The sequence below is a fragment of the Canis lupus genome, chromosome X (genome assembly GCF_011100685.1).
Source record: "Canis lupus familiaris isolate Mischka breed German Shepherd chromosome X, alternate assembly UU_Cfam_GSD_1.0, whole genome shotgun sequence".
NCBI classification, from domain to species: Eukaryota; Metazoa; Chordata; class Mammalia; order Carnivora; family Canidae; genus Canis; species Canis lupus.
This window is the reverse complement of record NC_049260.1, coordinates 102,999,889-103,015,172: the sequence shown is the minus strand read 5'-3', so window position 1 is coordinate 103,015,172 and position 15,284 is coordinate 102,999,889.

Here is a 15,284-nt window from a genome sequence, read left to right as displayed (position 1 = left end):
ACAAGCACAATGTAGCATAGACACTTGTGGAAGGTGTTTTTTTTATTTTTAATCCCCTTCAAGTTATAGAGAAAAGCAGGCACCCAAAAGTATATGACAATGAGAGTGTCACCTCCCAGTAAAACAAGCATAGCTGCTAAAATTATTTTTAAAAAATAACATTTAAAAAATAAAAATAAAAAATAACATTTAAAGCCTCTCAAGGGGATCCCTGGGTGGTGCAGCGGTTTGGCGCCTGCCTTTGGCCCAGGGCGTGATCCTGGAGACCCGGGATCGAATCCCACATTGGGCTCCTGGTGCATGGAGCCTGCTTCTCCCTCTGCCTGTGTCTCTGCCTCTCTCTCTCTCTCTCTCTCTCTCTCTCTCTGTGACTATCATAAATGAATAAAAATTTAAAAAAATAAAAATAAACCTGCAATGTTTTTAAAAAAAAATAAAGCCTCTCAAATTTTCCTAAGGCATTATGTCAAGTGAAGAAATATTCACTTAAGAAAATCTACTAAATCTTGGTAAGAAGAATGACAATACATGACACTTGAGCCATGACTCATTCCCTCCCTCCTTCCTCCCCAGCTAAGCCTGATAGGGTTCCTTCTCCCTTCAGCCCCCAGTCAAGGGACTCAGTATGTCACCAAAAGGGACAGGTGCAACAGCATTTACCATTCTCCCTCCCCAACTATGAGCTTGCAGAGATTAAATTCCTGGTGAGTGTGACCAAGAGGGATGGTGAAGGATTCTTTCCTCCACCCAGTCTCCATTCATAGGGCAGAGGCTTTACCCCAGGTATGAATGGATAAGAATACTGGGGCCCCAGTTGCCCTTGCCCCAACTCTCTCATAAGGCAGAGGTCTCACACTGGGAAAGGCAAGCAAAGAAGACCAGAGACAACTGCCCCTGCCAAGTAGCCTGGTCATAAAGTATAGTGTCGACCCAAGTGACCTACTGTCTCCACACTCAGCTCTGGAACTGTGGCTTGGAGATTTTTGCCCAGTGACGAAGGCAAAAATTATGAAGGAATAACTAATTCTTGGAAAACGTATTTTAACATACTCCTAGAGTCATCATAGTCCTAGAAGAAGAGAGATACATGTGCAGTAATCAGGTCTCATTGCCTCACAGAAATTTCCCCAGCTCTATGGACACACAGGCGCGCGCGCACACACACACACACACACACACACAGTGCAAGAACAGCCATCCTGCGGGAATGAAAGTCCTCTGTGGGTCCAGTCACAGTTCACAGTGCAATCAGTAGAGAGCAGTTAAGGGTGGCAGATCTAGAGCTGGACCACACATGCCCATCCTGGGTTTCCACAGGTTCAATTGCCTCTTCTTTGTCTCTTCTTATGCTTCTCATTTTCTGCTTTATAGTTTAGGAAATTGGGCATGGCATGTGAGGAATAAATGAACTCATGGAAAATACCTTTAGCTTATAACTGGCACACAGTAGGTACTTAATAAATGGAAGCCATTGTTACCTCTCCTACTGACTGAATTTCCTTCAGACAGTAATTTTTATTCTAGGTAAGTGGTTCTCAATCTTAATGAGACCCATTCTCTCTCTTTTTTAAATATACTTTGTGACATCTCCATTATTATCCTGAAATTAAATTCACAGTTAATAAAACCTACACACCTACATACATGATTTCAAAAATACCAATATAATGCTCTATGATGTGAAAAAGAACAAAAAGAAGATAACTTATAATTATTTACATAGTTATATAACATGTAAATCTCAGGAATTGACAACAGTAGAACACTTAAGATGAAGTGGTCTGTATGAAATCACCAATAAAACACCAATTACAAATGCAGACTGGTACAGGTATACTTTATCAGTGACTCTAATACCCTCAATGTTATTGATGTTGGTAACATGAATTTCCAAAATGGAGAAAAACTTGTACAATTCCTAGGAAAAGTACAATTCCCTCTCAATCTACACTGTAATTGGGTTCCTGAAAAATTTGGTGTCTACCCAAACACTTCATGTTATGTAAAACAAATTTTCATTCTAAGTTCTGATAGTTTATAAGCAAGTCTTTTACCTATATAAATGTCCAACAGGACATCTGAAACAGGAGCAGTTTTCATTGAGAAGACTGTCCTACAATCGTATTCCTGGATTCTACCTGCTATGTGTCACTAAAAGCCCCCACTAATTAAAAAATACTCCTTACGGCATGATGTTGTCCTGTTGAGAGTCTTTGGCATCACTGATCCAAAGCTGGAATCATAAGAAAAATGTGTCCACAGAAGTGCACACATGTCAATTCATGTCTCTGTGTGGGTGTATAGCTTTTAGATTCTTAAGGGGGAGTCCATTACCCACAAAGAACTAAGAATGCATGAAGGGATCCTGTTACATATATATCTCTGTGTCTTCAATTCCACAATGCATACAAACAATGTAGACATACGTCACTGAATTGAACAGAATAATGTAGGTGCTACCCGGTAGCATGTGGTGGGTGTGAGCCTAGCTCAGGTGGTGGCAGAGCAGAACATGTCACTATAGGAGGCCATGTAGTTTATTGTTTAGGAGTGCTGGCTCTTGGAGTCACATTGCCTATTATGTACAGCTTGATACGTGGGTATTTAATTCTTCTCCCTGATGCTTCCCCTCCTCCTCAGTCAAAGAAAAACTCTTGCTTTTGCGACCAATCACAAAGCTTTAAAGGGCTATTAGTGTTAATCCTTTGCTTAAGACCCTAAGACTCCAAGAAGCCCTGAAAACATGCACATAGATTTCTTGAGAGGATTACCATAGCAGTGTTTCATCAACCTCAATGCCACTATGTTGGATGCAGGTATTCAACTTGTGAGTGGTGAGCAAAAGCAATGAGTAAGTCCCTGAGGGCTGGGCCGCAGAATAAGGAGTGTCTGGAGGCTAGGTTGGAAGCAGCACAGAAATGTTAGGAGAATGGGATAAAGGTGCTGACTAGAGAGAAGGAGAAAGAGATGAAAAGGTATTTTCAACCATTTACACCAACTTGTTCTGATCTATTAAAAAAGCAGTCACATAGGCTTAAAATAGTAGCTAGAATGGTAATATATCTTAGTAGTTAAAATAGGAATAATACACTATATGTTAATGAGATTGAATTTAAATTAAAAAATTAAAAAAGAAAAAGAGTAGGCTGTGCACTCAGACTACCTGGGTTCAAATTCTACCTCCACCATGCACCATGTGAACTCTTTGTGCATCAGTTTCCTCTTTTTGTACAGTGAAGAGAGTGATAATACTTACCTCAGTGTTATTGAGAAAATTAAGATATGTAAAGAGCTTAGAACAGTGCTCGATGCATAGCATACACTTGATAAACATCGGCTTTTAATGTGCACACCACCCTGGAATATGATGTGTACCATGGTTTGAGAGAAGGAAGAACCTGAGGATAATGGTCTCAACTATCTGCTTTGGGAGGGTTATGATTGACATCTTATTTTTAACATTCAACCAATACTTTGTGCCAAATACCACTCCAGATACCATTGGAAGATATAGGTCCATGGATTCAATTACTATTTATATGCTAACAAGCTTCAAGTCTATAGCTCTAGTGCATACATCTCTCCTGAGTGCCACACATATATATTTATTATTGCTGAACCTCTCCACCCCAAATGCCAACATGTACCTTCAATTTCACTATATCAAAAAGGAAGCTCACTTCCACATACTTCTCTAAACTACTTCTCTTATGTCATTTATTGACATTAATGGCACCATTGTTCACCCAAATTAGATAACTAGGAATCATTCTTGGGACTTGTTCATTCCCCACATCTCATCAAACACTAACACAGTTAATTCTACCTACTAGATATCCCTTACATCCACATCTCTCAATACCCCCTGCAACTACCTTGGGACAATACATCATATCACTTGTCTGGATGACTCTAACAGTCATACTCCAGCTCCTAGTTCCTCCAATACATTCTCCAGAGAACAAGTGAAATGAATTTTTTTTTTAATATCACATTCCCCCCCACCCCCACCCCCCACACTCTTAAAAACCCTCTATGGGACAAAGTACAAATTCCTTAACCTGGCCAATAAGGTCTTAATCTCTCAAGTTTCAGTTCAACCATGACCTAACCCACCTCCCTGGCACCTTCACTCCCAATGTTTGGGCCAGAATGCTCTTCCTTTATTTATTCCAAGATATTAAGCTTTTTCCAGCTTCAAGACATTCACCATGCAGTTTCCCACTCCAACAATTTATTTTTACTAGTCATTCAAGTTTCAGATAAAAGAACACATCATGAGGAATTTCTTCCCTAACCCCTCAGATTATGTAAGACCTCCCAGTTATATGCTTTTATTCTCTAACATTTGTCATTCATGTTTAATGTCTGTCTTCCTTAGTAGGTTGTAAGCACCCTAGGGCAAAGCCATGCTTCAGTCACCATTCCATTCCCAAATACCTAATACAGTGCCTTTGCACACAGTAGTACTCAATAAAAATTAGTTGAGGAAGGAAGGAGGGAGGAGAGGAAAGACAGAGGGAGGAAAAAGGGGGAGGAGCAAAAAGGGAGCAAAGACATTGTAGAAAGTAGGAAATAAAACATGTTCCCTGACCTTGGGGAGCTGCTAGACTGTGACAAGCAGACAATTTCATACAAGGATAGAAGTGCTATGGCAGAGGTATGTACAGGTGCTAGGAGAACTCAGAGGAAGAAGTTACTCTGCCTGGGAGACAAAGAATGCTTCACAAAGGAGATGCTATTTGGGCTGGCACTTTTTCTAACAGTTTTATTGGACATAATTCACATACTATACAATTCACCTATTAAAATATAAAATGCAATAGTTTTTAGTATATTCTCAGAATTGTGCAACTATCATCAACAATCAATTTTAGAACATTTTCATCACCCTCAAAAGAAACTCCATACCCACTGGCAATCATTTCTCTTGCCCCTTTTCCCCAGGTCTTGGCAACCAATAAACTAATCTATTTGCTATTCCTATGGATTTGACTATTCTGGACATTTCATATAAATGGAATCATACAATATATGGTCTTTTGTGTTTGGCTCCTTTCACTTAGCATAACATTTTCAGTGTCCATTCATGTTGTAGTGTGTATCAGTATTTTATTTCTTTGTATGGCTGAATAATGTTCCACTGAATGAATTTATCAGATTTTGCTTATCTATTCATCACTTGGTGGACATTTGAGCTGTTTCCACTTTTTGGTTATTATGAGAAAGCTTCTATCAAATTTGTGTACAAGTTTTTGTGTGAACATATATTTTCGATTCCCTTGGGTATATACCCATGAAATTGCCGGGTTATATAGTAACACTATGTTTAACATTTTGAGGAACTTCCAACTTTTCTAAAGACGTATCACCATTTTACATTTCAATCAGTAATGTATGAGGGTTCCGATTTCTCCACATCTTCAACACTTGTTATTGTTGGTCTTTTTTGATCATAGCCATCCTAGTAGATATGCAGTGGTATCTTACTGTAGTTTTGATCTGCATTTCCCTGATGGCTAATAATGTTGAACATATTTCGTGAACTTACTGAATCTGCATGTTCTCTTTAGAGTACTGTGTATTTGCTCAATTTTTAGTTGGGTTATTTTTATTTTTGTTGAATTATAAGTATTGTTACAATCCCTTATCAGATGTATAATTTTCAACATTCTGTGTTGTCTCTAGCCTTTTTTTGAAGGTGTCATTTGAAGCACAAGAGATTTTAACATTGATGAAGTTCATTTTGTCTATTTTTTCTTTTGTTGCTTGTGTTTTAGGTGCCATATCTAAGAAACCATTGTCTAATCCAAGATCACAACGATTTAAGGTCATGAAGAGCTCTCTTCTGAAAGTGTAGACTATTTCCTGGGCTGGTTCCTTTAATTCTCACATCCTACACAACCGTCTTTTCTTGACTATGAAATTCAATCCAACACTTTCTGGGCTCCTTAATTGATCAGATATTGCCTTGGGGTAACAATGAAAACAGCCTCCCTAATCCCCTGCTCTGCCTTGATCAAGCCTTAGGCAGCTGGCTCTATAGACACAAGCAAAATGATGGGATTGATTCCCCCATTACTTATATCTATGCTGACCAGTATCGACACATGTCATGAGGATGTCGAGAGCATTTAATGAGATAATAAGAGGGCTTCCTTGACCACCCCATCCAGTGTAGCTGCAACCCAATTTCCCCTATACTATATTACCCTGTTTTATTTATTTTGTAACAGAATTATTATCAGACATCCTTTTTCTCAAATTTTTTTCTTCATTAAAAATTTTTTTAGATTTAAATTTAAGTAATTAACATATAGTGTATTACTAGTTTCAGAGATAGAGTTTAGGGATTCATCAGTTGCACATATATTTTTGGACATTTTACTTGTTTTGATACTTGTGGTTGGTATTCTCCATCTAAGAGTTCTAAAACTACATCTAAAAGCAGACATCAACCTACATGAATTCGATCTCTCTGCTTCTCCCTCCCCATTCTTTGGTATCTTAGTGGCCAGTGTGGGAGAAATATTCTTGAAGTACTCCTTACCTATGACTGTGGTGGAATAGATTTCTAGAAGTGTTATGGCTGAGTACATGTTTTCCTATATTTTAAGTGTTACTTTCTACTTCAAGTTTGCTTTCCTTTTACACTTGCACCTGCACTGTATAAGCATACACTTGACTGCACACCACTTGGAATGCACACCACTCTTTTTCATTTTGTCAGTCTGATAGGCCTAAGTAAGGTGATATTTAATCATTTTATCTTAATTTCAACTTGCATTTCTTCACTGGTAGGAAAGTCCCTTTTATTGTGTGTATTTTTTATTGGAGTTCGATTTGCCAACATATAGTATAACAGCTGTGCTCATCCCATCAAGTGCCCCCCTCAGTGCCCATCACCCAGTCACCCCATTCCCCTACCCACCTCCCCTTCCACTACCCCTTGTTCGTTTCCCAGCGTTATGAGTCTCTCATGTTCTGTCACCCTCTCTGATTTTTCCCACTCATTTTCTCTCCTTTCCCCTATAATCCCTTTCACTATTTTTATATTCCCCGTATAAATGAAACCATATAATGTTTGTCCTTCTCCAATTGACTTACTTCACTCAGCATAATACCCTCCAGTTCCATCCACATCGAAGCAAATGGTGGGTATTCGTCGTTTCTAATTCGTCGTTTCTAAGATTCCATATATATGTGACATCTTCTTTATCCATTCTCAGAAAGTCCATTTCAAATATATGCTTGCTATTTTGTTGAGTTCCTCTATGAATATAATATTTTGACTGCTTTTCCTCTTTCACTTGCCTTTTTCATCACCATATCCCTAGTCTCTATAACATTGTCTTATGTATAGTAGCTTTCAATAAACATTTGTTCAATGGATAAATACAATCATTTATTTATTCACTCCAGGAATATGTTATGTAGGCTCACTGCCTATTTGGTGACTTTGGGAAGGTCACATTTCTATCCTTCCGAGAGCCACAGATTCATACATATGTGTATATGGTAGTATTTTATAGTAGTTTTTTTTAATTGGAGTTCAATTTGCCAACATATAGCATAACACCCAGTGCTCATCCCATCAAGTGCTCCCCTCAGTGCCCATAACCAAGTAACCTGACCCTCCACCCACCTCCCTTTCTACCACCCATGCTCATTTGCCAGAGTTAGGGGTCTCTCATGTTCTGTCTCCCTTTCTGATATTTCCCACTCATTTTTTCTCCTTTCCCCTTTATTCCCTTTCACTATTTGTATATTCCCCAAATGAATGAGACCATATAATGTTTGTCCTTCTCCGATTGACTTATTTCACTCAGCATAATACCCTCCAGTTCCATCCACATTGAAGCAAATGGTGGGTATTTGTCATTTCTAATGGCTGAGTAATATTCCATTGTATACATAGACCACATCTTCTTTATCCATTAATCTTTCAATGGACACCGAGGCTCCTTCCAAAGTTTGGCTATTGTGGACATTGCTGCTATAAACATCGGGGTGCAAATGTCCCAGCGTTTCACTGCATCTGTATCTTTGGGGTAAATCTCCAGCAGTGCAATTGCTGGGTCGTAGGGCAGATCTATTTTTAAGTCTTTGAGGAACCTCCACACAGTTTTCCAGAGTAGCTGCACCAGTTCACATTCCCACCAACAGTGCAAGAGGGTTCCCCTTTCTCCACATCCTCTCCAACATTTGTTGTTTCCTGTCTTGTTAATTTTCCCCATTCTCACTGGTGTGAGGTGGTATCTCACTGTGGTTTTGATTTGTATTTCCCTGATGGCAAGTGATGCGGAGCATTTTCTCATGTGCATGTTGGCCATGTCTATGTCTTCTTTGGTGAAATTTCTGTTCATGTCTTTTGCCCATTTCATGATTGGATTGTCTGCTTCTTTGCTGTTGAGTTTAATAAGTTCTTTATAGATCTTGGATACTAGTCCTTTATGTGATACGCCATTTGCAAATATCTTCTCCCATTCTGTAGGTTGTCTTTTAGTTTTGCTATTTCTTTTGCTGTCCAGAAGCTGCTTATCTTGATGAAGTCCCAATAGTTCATTTTTGCTTTTATTCTCTTGCCTTCATGGATGTATCGTGCAAGAAGTTGCTGTGGCCAAGTTCAAAAAGGGTGTTGCCTGTGTTCTCCTCTATGATTTTGATGGAATCTTGTCTCACATTTAGATCTTTCATCCATTTTGAGTTTATCTTTGTGTATGGTGTAAGAGAATGGTCTAGTTTCATTCTATATTCCCCTGGCTATTCAGGGTCTTTTCTGATTCCACACAAATCTTAAGATGATTTGTTCCAACTCTCTGAAGAAAGTCCATGGTATTTTGATAGGGATTCCATTGAATGTGTAAACTGCCCTGGGTAGCTTTGACATTTTCACAATATTAATTCTGCCAATCCATGAGCATGGAATATTTTTCCATGTTTTGTGTCTTCCTCAATTTCTTTCGAAATGTTCTGTAGTTTTTATGGTATAGATCCTTTACCTCTTTGGTTAGGTTTATTCCTAGGTATCTTATGCTTTTGGGTGCAATTGTAAATAGGACTGACTCCTTAATTTCTCTTCTTCAGTCTCATTGTTAGTATATAGAAATGCCACTGATTTCTGGGCATTGATTTTGTATCCTGCCACACTGCCAAATTCCTGTATGAATTCTAGCAATCTTGGGGTGGAGTATTTTGGGTTTTCTATGTATAGTATCATGTCATCGGCGAAAGGGAGAGTTTGACTTCTTCTTTGCCAATTTGAATGCCTTTTATTTCTTTTTGCTGCCTGATTGCTGAGGCTAGGACTTCTAGTACTATGTTGAATAGCAGTGGTGAGAGTGGACATCCCTGTCTTGTTCCTGATCTTAGGGGAAAGGGTGCTAGTGCTTCCCCATTGAGAATGATATATGCTGTGGGCCCTTCGTAGATGGCTCTTAAGATGCTGAGGAATGCTCCCTCTATCCCTACACTCTGAAGAGTTTTGATCAGGAATGGATGCTGTATTTTGTCAAATGCTTTCTCTGCATCTATTGAGAGGATCATATGGCTCTTTTTTTCTCTTGCTGATATGATCAATCACATTGATTGCTTTATAAGTGTTGAACGAGCCTTGATACCCAGGGATAAATTCCACTTGGTCATGGTGAATACTCTTCTTAATGTATTGTTGGCTACTATCTTCTTGAGAATTTTTGCATCCATTTTCATCAGGAATATTGGTCTATAATTCTCCTTTTTGGCAGGGTCTTTGTCTGGAAAGGGGGTCTATAATTCTCCTTTTTGGTGGTGTCTTTGTTTTGGAAATAAGGTGATGCTGGCCTCATAGAATGAGTTGGGAAGTATTCCATCTCTTTCTATCTTTCCGAACAGCTTTAGTAGAATAGGTATGGTTTCTTCCTTAAACATTTGATAGAATTCCCCAGGGAAGCCATCTGGACCTGGACTTTTGTGTCTTGGGAGGTTTTTGATGACTCTTTCTATTTCCGCCCTAGTTATTGGACTGTTCAGGTTTTCTCTTTCTTCCTGTGCCATTTTTGGTAGTTTGTGGTTTTCCAGAGATGCATCCATTTCTTCTAGATTGCCTAATTTATTGGCGTATAGCTGCTCATAATATGTTTTTAAAATTGTTTGTATTTCCTTGGTGTTGGTGGTGATCTCTCCTTTCTCATTCATGATTTTATTAATATGAGTCTTTTCTCTCTTCTTTTTAATAAGTCTGGCTAATGGTTTATCTATCTCATTGATTCTTTCAAAGAACCAACTCCTGGGGGGGAGGGGCAAGATGGCGGAAGAGTAGGGTCCCCAAATCACCTGTCCCCACCAAATTACCTAGATAACCTTCAAATCATCCTGAAAATCTACAAATTCGGCCTGAGATTTAAAGAGAGAACAGCTGGAATGCTACAGTGAGAAGAGTTCGCGCTTCTATCAAGGTAGGAAGACGGGGGGTGGAGGGGTGGGGGGAAGAATTAAAGAAACAAAAGGCATCCAAGAGGGAGGAGCCCCACGAGGAGCAGGGCTAAGGCTGGGGCAAGTGCCCGAAGGATAGTAAAGCTCCCTCCCAGAGAAACAGGAGCTTCACCAATCTTCCTGGGTGGAAAAGCGCTTGCAGGGAGTTAGAGCAGGACCCCAAGAAGGGCGGGGATGCCCTCAGGCTCCCTGGGGCACTAAGAGAGCAACTGCGCACTGGGGAGAGTGCGCCACACCCCGCGGCCGAGCTCCCTAAAGGGCTGCAGCAGGCACGCATTGACCCGGGAGCAGCTCAGAGGGGCTCAGTCGCCGGCTCTGCGAGGAGTGGGCTGCGTGGCCCCGGAAGCAGCTCAGAGGGGCTCGGGTGGTGGCTCCGCGGAGAGGCGACTGCGGGGTGGGAGCACGAATCCAACAGCGCAGGCCCCGGAGCCCAGGGCGCCGGGACACAGCCCAGGATGCGACCTCCTCCCGGGATAGGCAGAAGCCAGAAGGGCCCAGGACACCAAGGACGCTCCTGCTCCCAGCTGAGCAGATCAGCGGCCCTGCCCCTGGAGCCTCCAGGCCCTGCAGACAGAGAGCAATGTAGTTACTGCAGGAGCTGAATCCAGGGCTCCAGAGATGACCGCCACCACTGTGGTTGTTCCTCCTGGGACCTCACGGGGTAAACAACCCCAAACTGAGCCCTGCACCAGGCAAGGGCAAAGCAGCTCCCCCAAGTGCTAACACTTGAAAATTGGCACAACAGGCCCCTCCCCCAGAAGACCAACTAGACGGACAAGTTCCAGGGGAAGTTGAGGGACTTAAAGTATCCAGAATCAGAAGATACTCCCCCTGTGGTTTTTTTCTATTTGTTTTGTTTTGTTTTGTTTTTTGCTTATTAATTTCTGTTTGCTTCCGCCACCCTTTCTTTCTTTCTTTCTTTCTTTCTTTCTTTCTTTCTTTCTTCTTTCTTTCTTCTTTCTTTTTCTTTCTCTTTATCTTCTTTTTTCTCTTTTCTTCCTTTTTTCTTTTTTCTTTTTCTCTTTTCTTTCCTTCTTTCTCTCCTCTCTTTTTCTCTTTTTCCCAATACAACTTGCTTTTGGCCACTCTGCACTGAGCAAAATGACTAGAAGGAAAACCTCACCTCAAAAGAAAGAATCAGAAACAGTCCTCTCTCCCACAGAGTTACAAAATCTGGATTACAATTCAATGTCAGAAAGCCAATTCAGAAGCACTATCATACAGCTACTGGTGGCTCTATAAAAAAGCACAAAGGACTCAAGAGACTTAATGACCGCAGAATTTAGATCTAATCAGGCAGAAATTAAAAATCAATTGATTGAGATGCAATCCAAACTAGAAGTCCTAACGACGAGGGTTAACGAGGTGGAAGAACGAGTGAGTGATATAGAAGACAAGTTGATGGCAAAGAGGGAAACTGAGGAAAAAAGAGAAAGACAATTAAAAGACGATAAGGTTAGATTAAGAAAATAAACGACAGCCCGAGGAAGAAAAACCTACGTTTAATTGGGGTTCCCGAGGGCGCCGAAAGGGACAGAGGTCCAGAATATGTATTTGAACAAATCATAGCTGAAAACTTTCCTAATCGGGGAAGGGAAACAGGCATTCAGATCCAGGAAATAGAGAGATCCCCCCCTAAAATCAATAAAAACCGTTCAACACCTCGACATTTAATAGTGAAGCTTGCAAATTCCAAAGATAAAGAGAAGATCCTTAAAGCAGCAAGAGACAAGAAATCCCTGACTTTTATGGGGAGGAGTATTAGGGTAACAGCAGACCTCTCCACAGAGACCTGGCAGGCCAGAAAGGGCTGGCAGGATATATTCAGGGTCCTAAATGAGAAGAACATGCAACCAAGAATACTTTATCCAGCAAGGCTCTCATTCAGTATGGAAGGAGAGATAAAGAGCTTCCAAGACAGGCAGCAACTAAAAGAATATGTGACCTCCAAGCCAGCTCTGCAAGAAATTTTAAGGGGGACTCCTAAAATTACCCTTTAAAAGGAGTTCAGTGAAACAATCCACAAAAACAAGGACTGAATAGATATCATGATGACACTAAACTCATATCTGTCAATAGTAACTCTGAATGTGAACGGGCTTAATGACCCCATCAAAAGGCGCAGGGTTTCAGACTGGATAAAAAAGCAGGACCCATCTATTTGCTGTCTAGAAGAGACTCATTTTAGGTAGAAGGACACCTACAGCGTGAAAATAAAAGGTTGGAGAACCATGTATCATTCAAATGGTCCTCAAAAGAAAGCAGGGGTAGCCATTCTTATATCAGATAAAATAAAGTTTACCCCGAAGACTGTAGTGAGAGATGAAGAGGGACACTATCTCATACTTAAAGGATCTATCCAACAAGAGGACTTAACAATCCTCAATATATATGCCCCATATGTGGGAGCTGCCAAATATATCAATCAATTAATAACCAAAGTGAAGAAATACTTAGATAATAATACACTTATACTTGGTGACTTCAATCTAGCGCTTTCTACACTCGATAGGTCTTCTAAACACAACATCTCCAAAGAAACGAGAGCTTTAAATGATACACTGGACCAGATGGATTTCACAGATATCTACAGAACTTTACATCCAAACACAACTGAATACACATTCTTCCCAAGTGCACATGGAACTTTCTCCAGAATAGACCACATACTGGGTCACAAATCGGGTCTGAACTGACACCAAAAGATTGAGATCATCCCCTGCATATTCTCAGACCATAATGCCTTGAAATTAGAACTAAATCACAACAAGAAGTTTGAAAATACCTCAAACATGTGGAGGTTAAGGACCATCCTGCTAAAAGATGAAAGGGTCAACCAGGAAATTAAGGAAGAATTAAAAAGATTCATGGAAACTAATGAGAATGAAGATACAACCGTTCAAAATCTTTGGGATGCAGCAAAAGCAGTCCTAAGGGGGAAATACATCGCAATACAAGCATCCATTCAAAAACTGGAAAGAACTCAAATACAAAAGCTAACCTTACATATAAAGGAGCTAGAGAAAAAACAGCAAATAGGCCCTACACCCAGCTGAAGAAGAGAATTAATAAAGATTCAAGCAGAACTCAATGAAATCGAGACCAGAAGAACTGTGGAACAGATCAACAAAACCAGGAGTTGGTTCTTTGAAAGAATTAAGAAGATAGATAAACCATTAGCCAGCCTTATTAAAAAGAAGAGAGAGGACTCAAATTAATAAAATCATGAATGAGAAAGGAGAGATCACTACCAACACCAAGGAAATACAAACGATTTTAAAAACATATTATGAACAGCTATACGCCAATAAATTAGGCAATCTGGAAGAAATGGACGCATTCCTGGAAAGCCACAAACTACCAAAACTGGAACAGGAAGAAATAGAAAACCTGAACAGGCCAATAACCAGGGAGGAAATTGAAGCAGTCATCAAAAACCTCCCAAGACACAAAAGTTCAGTGCCAGATGGCTTCCCAGGGGAATTCTAATAAATGTTTAAAGAAGAAACCATACCTATTCTACTAAAGCTGTTTGTAAAGATAGAGATATAGTACTTCCAAATTCGTCCTATGAGGCCAGCATCATCTTAATTCGAAAGCCAAAGACCCCACCAAAAAGGAGAATTACAGACCAATATCCCTGATGAACATGGATGCAAAAATTCTCAACAAGATACTAGCCAATAGGATCCAACAGTACATTAAGAATATTATTCACCTTGACCAAGTAGGATTTATTCCTAGGACACAAGGCTGGTTCAGCACCCGTAAAATAATCAATGTGATTCATCATATCAGCAAGAGAAAAACCAAGAACCATATGATCCTTTCATTAGATGCAGATAAAGCATTTGACAAAATACAGCATCCATTCCTGATCAAAACTCTTCAGAGTGTAGGGATAGAGGGAACAATCCTCAACATCTTAAAAGCCATCTACGAAAAGCCCACAGCAAATATCATTCTCAATGGGGAAGCACTGGGAGCCTTTCCCCTAAGATCAGGAACAAGACAGGGATTTCCACTCTCACCACTGCTATTCAACATAGTACTTGAAGTCCTAGCCTCAGACAACAAAAAGACATTAAAGGCATTCAAATTGGCAAAGAAGAAGTCAAACTCTCCCTCTTCGCCGATGACATGATACTCTACATAGAAAACCCAAAAGCCTCCACCACAGTAACTTCTTGCAAGATACATCCACGAAGGCAAAAGAAACAAAAGCAAAAATGAACTATTGGGACTTCATCAAGATAAGAAGCTTTTGCACAGCAAAGGATACAGTCAACAAAACTAAAAGACAACCTACAGAATGGGAGAAGATATTTGCAAATGATCTATCAGATAAAGGGCTAGTTTCCAAGATCTATAAAGAACTTATTAAACTCAACACCAAAGAAACAAACAATCCAGTCATGAAATGGGCAAAAGACATGAAGAGAAATCTCACAGAGGAAGACATAGACATGGCCAACATGCACATGAGAAAATGCTCTGCATCACTTGCCATTAGGGAAATACAAATCAAAACCACAATGAGATACCACCTCACACCAGTGAGAATGGGGAAAAGTAACAAGGCAGGAAACCACAAATGTTGGAGAGGATGCGGTGAAAAGGGAACCCTCTTACACTGTTGGTGGGAATGTGAACTGGTGCAGCCACTCTGGGAAACTGTGTGGAGGTTCCTCAAAGACTTAAAAATAGACTTGCCCTATGACCTAGCAATTGCATTGTTGGGGATTTACCCCAAAGATTCAGATGCAATGAAACGCCGGGACACCTGCACCCTGATGTTTATAGCAGCAATG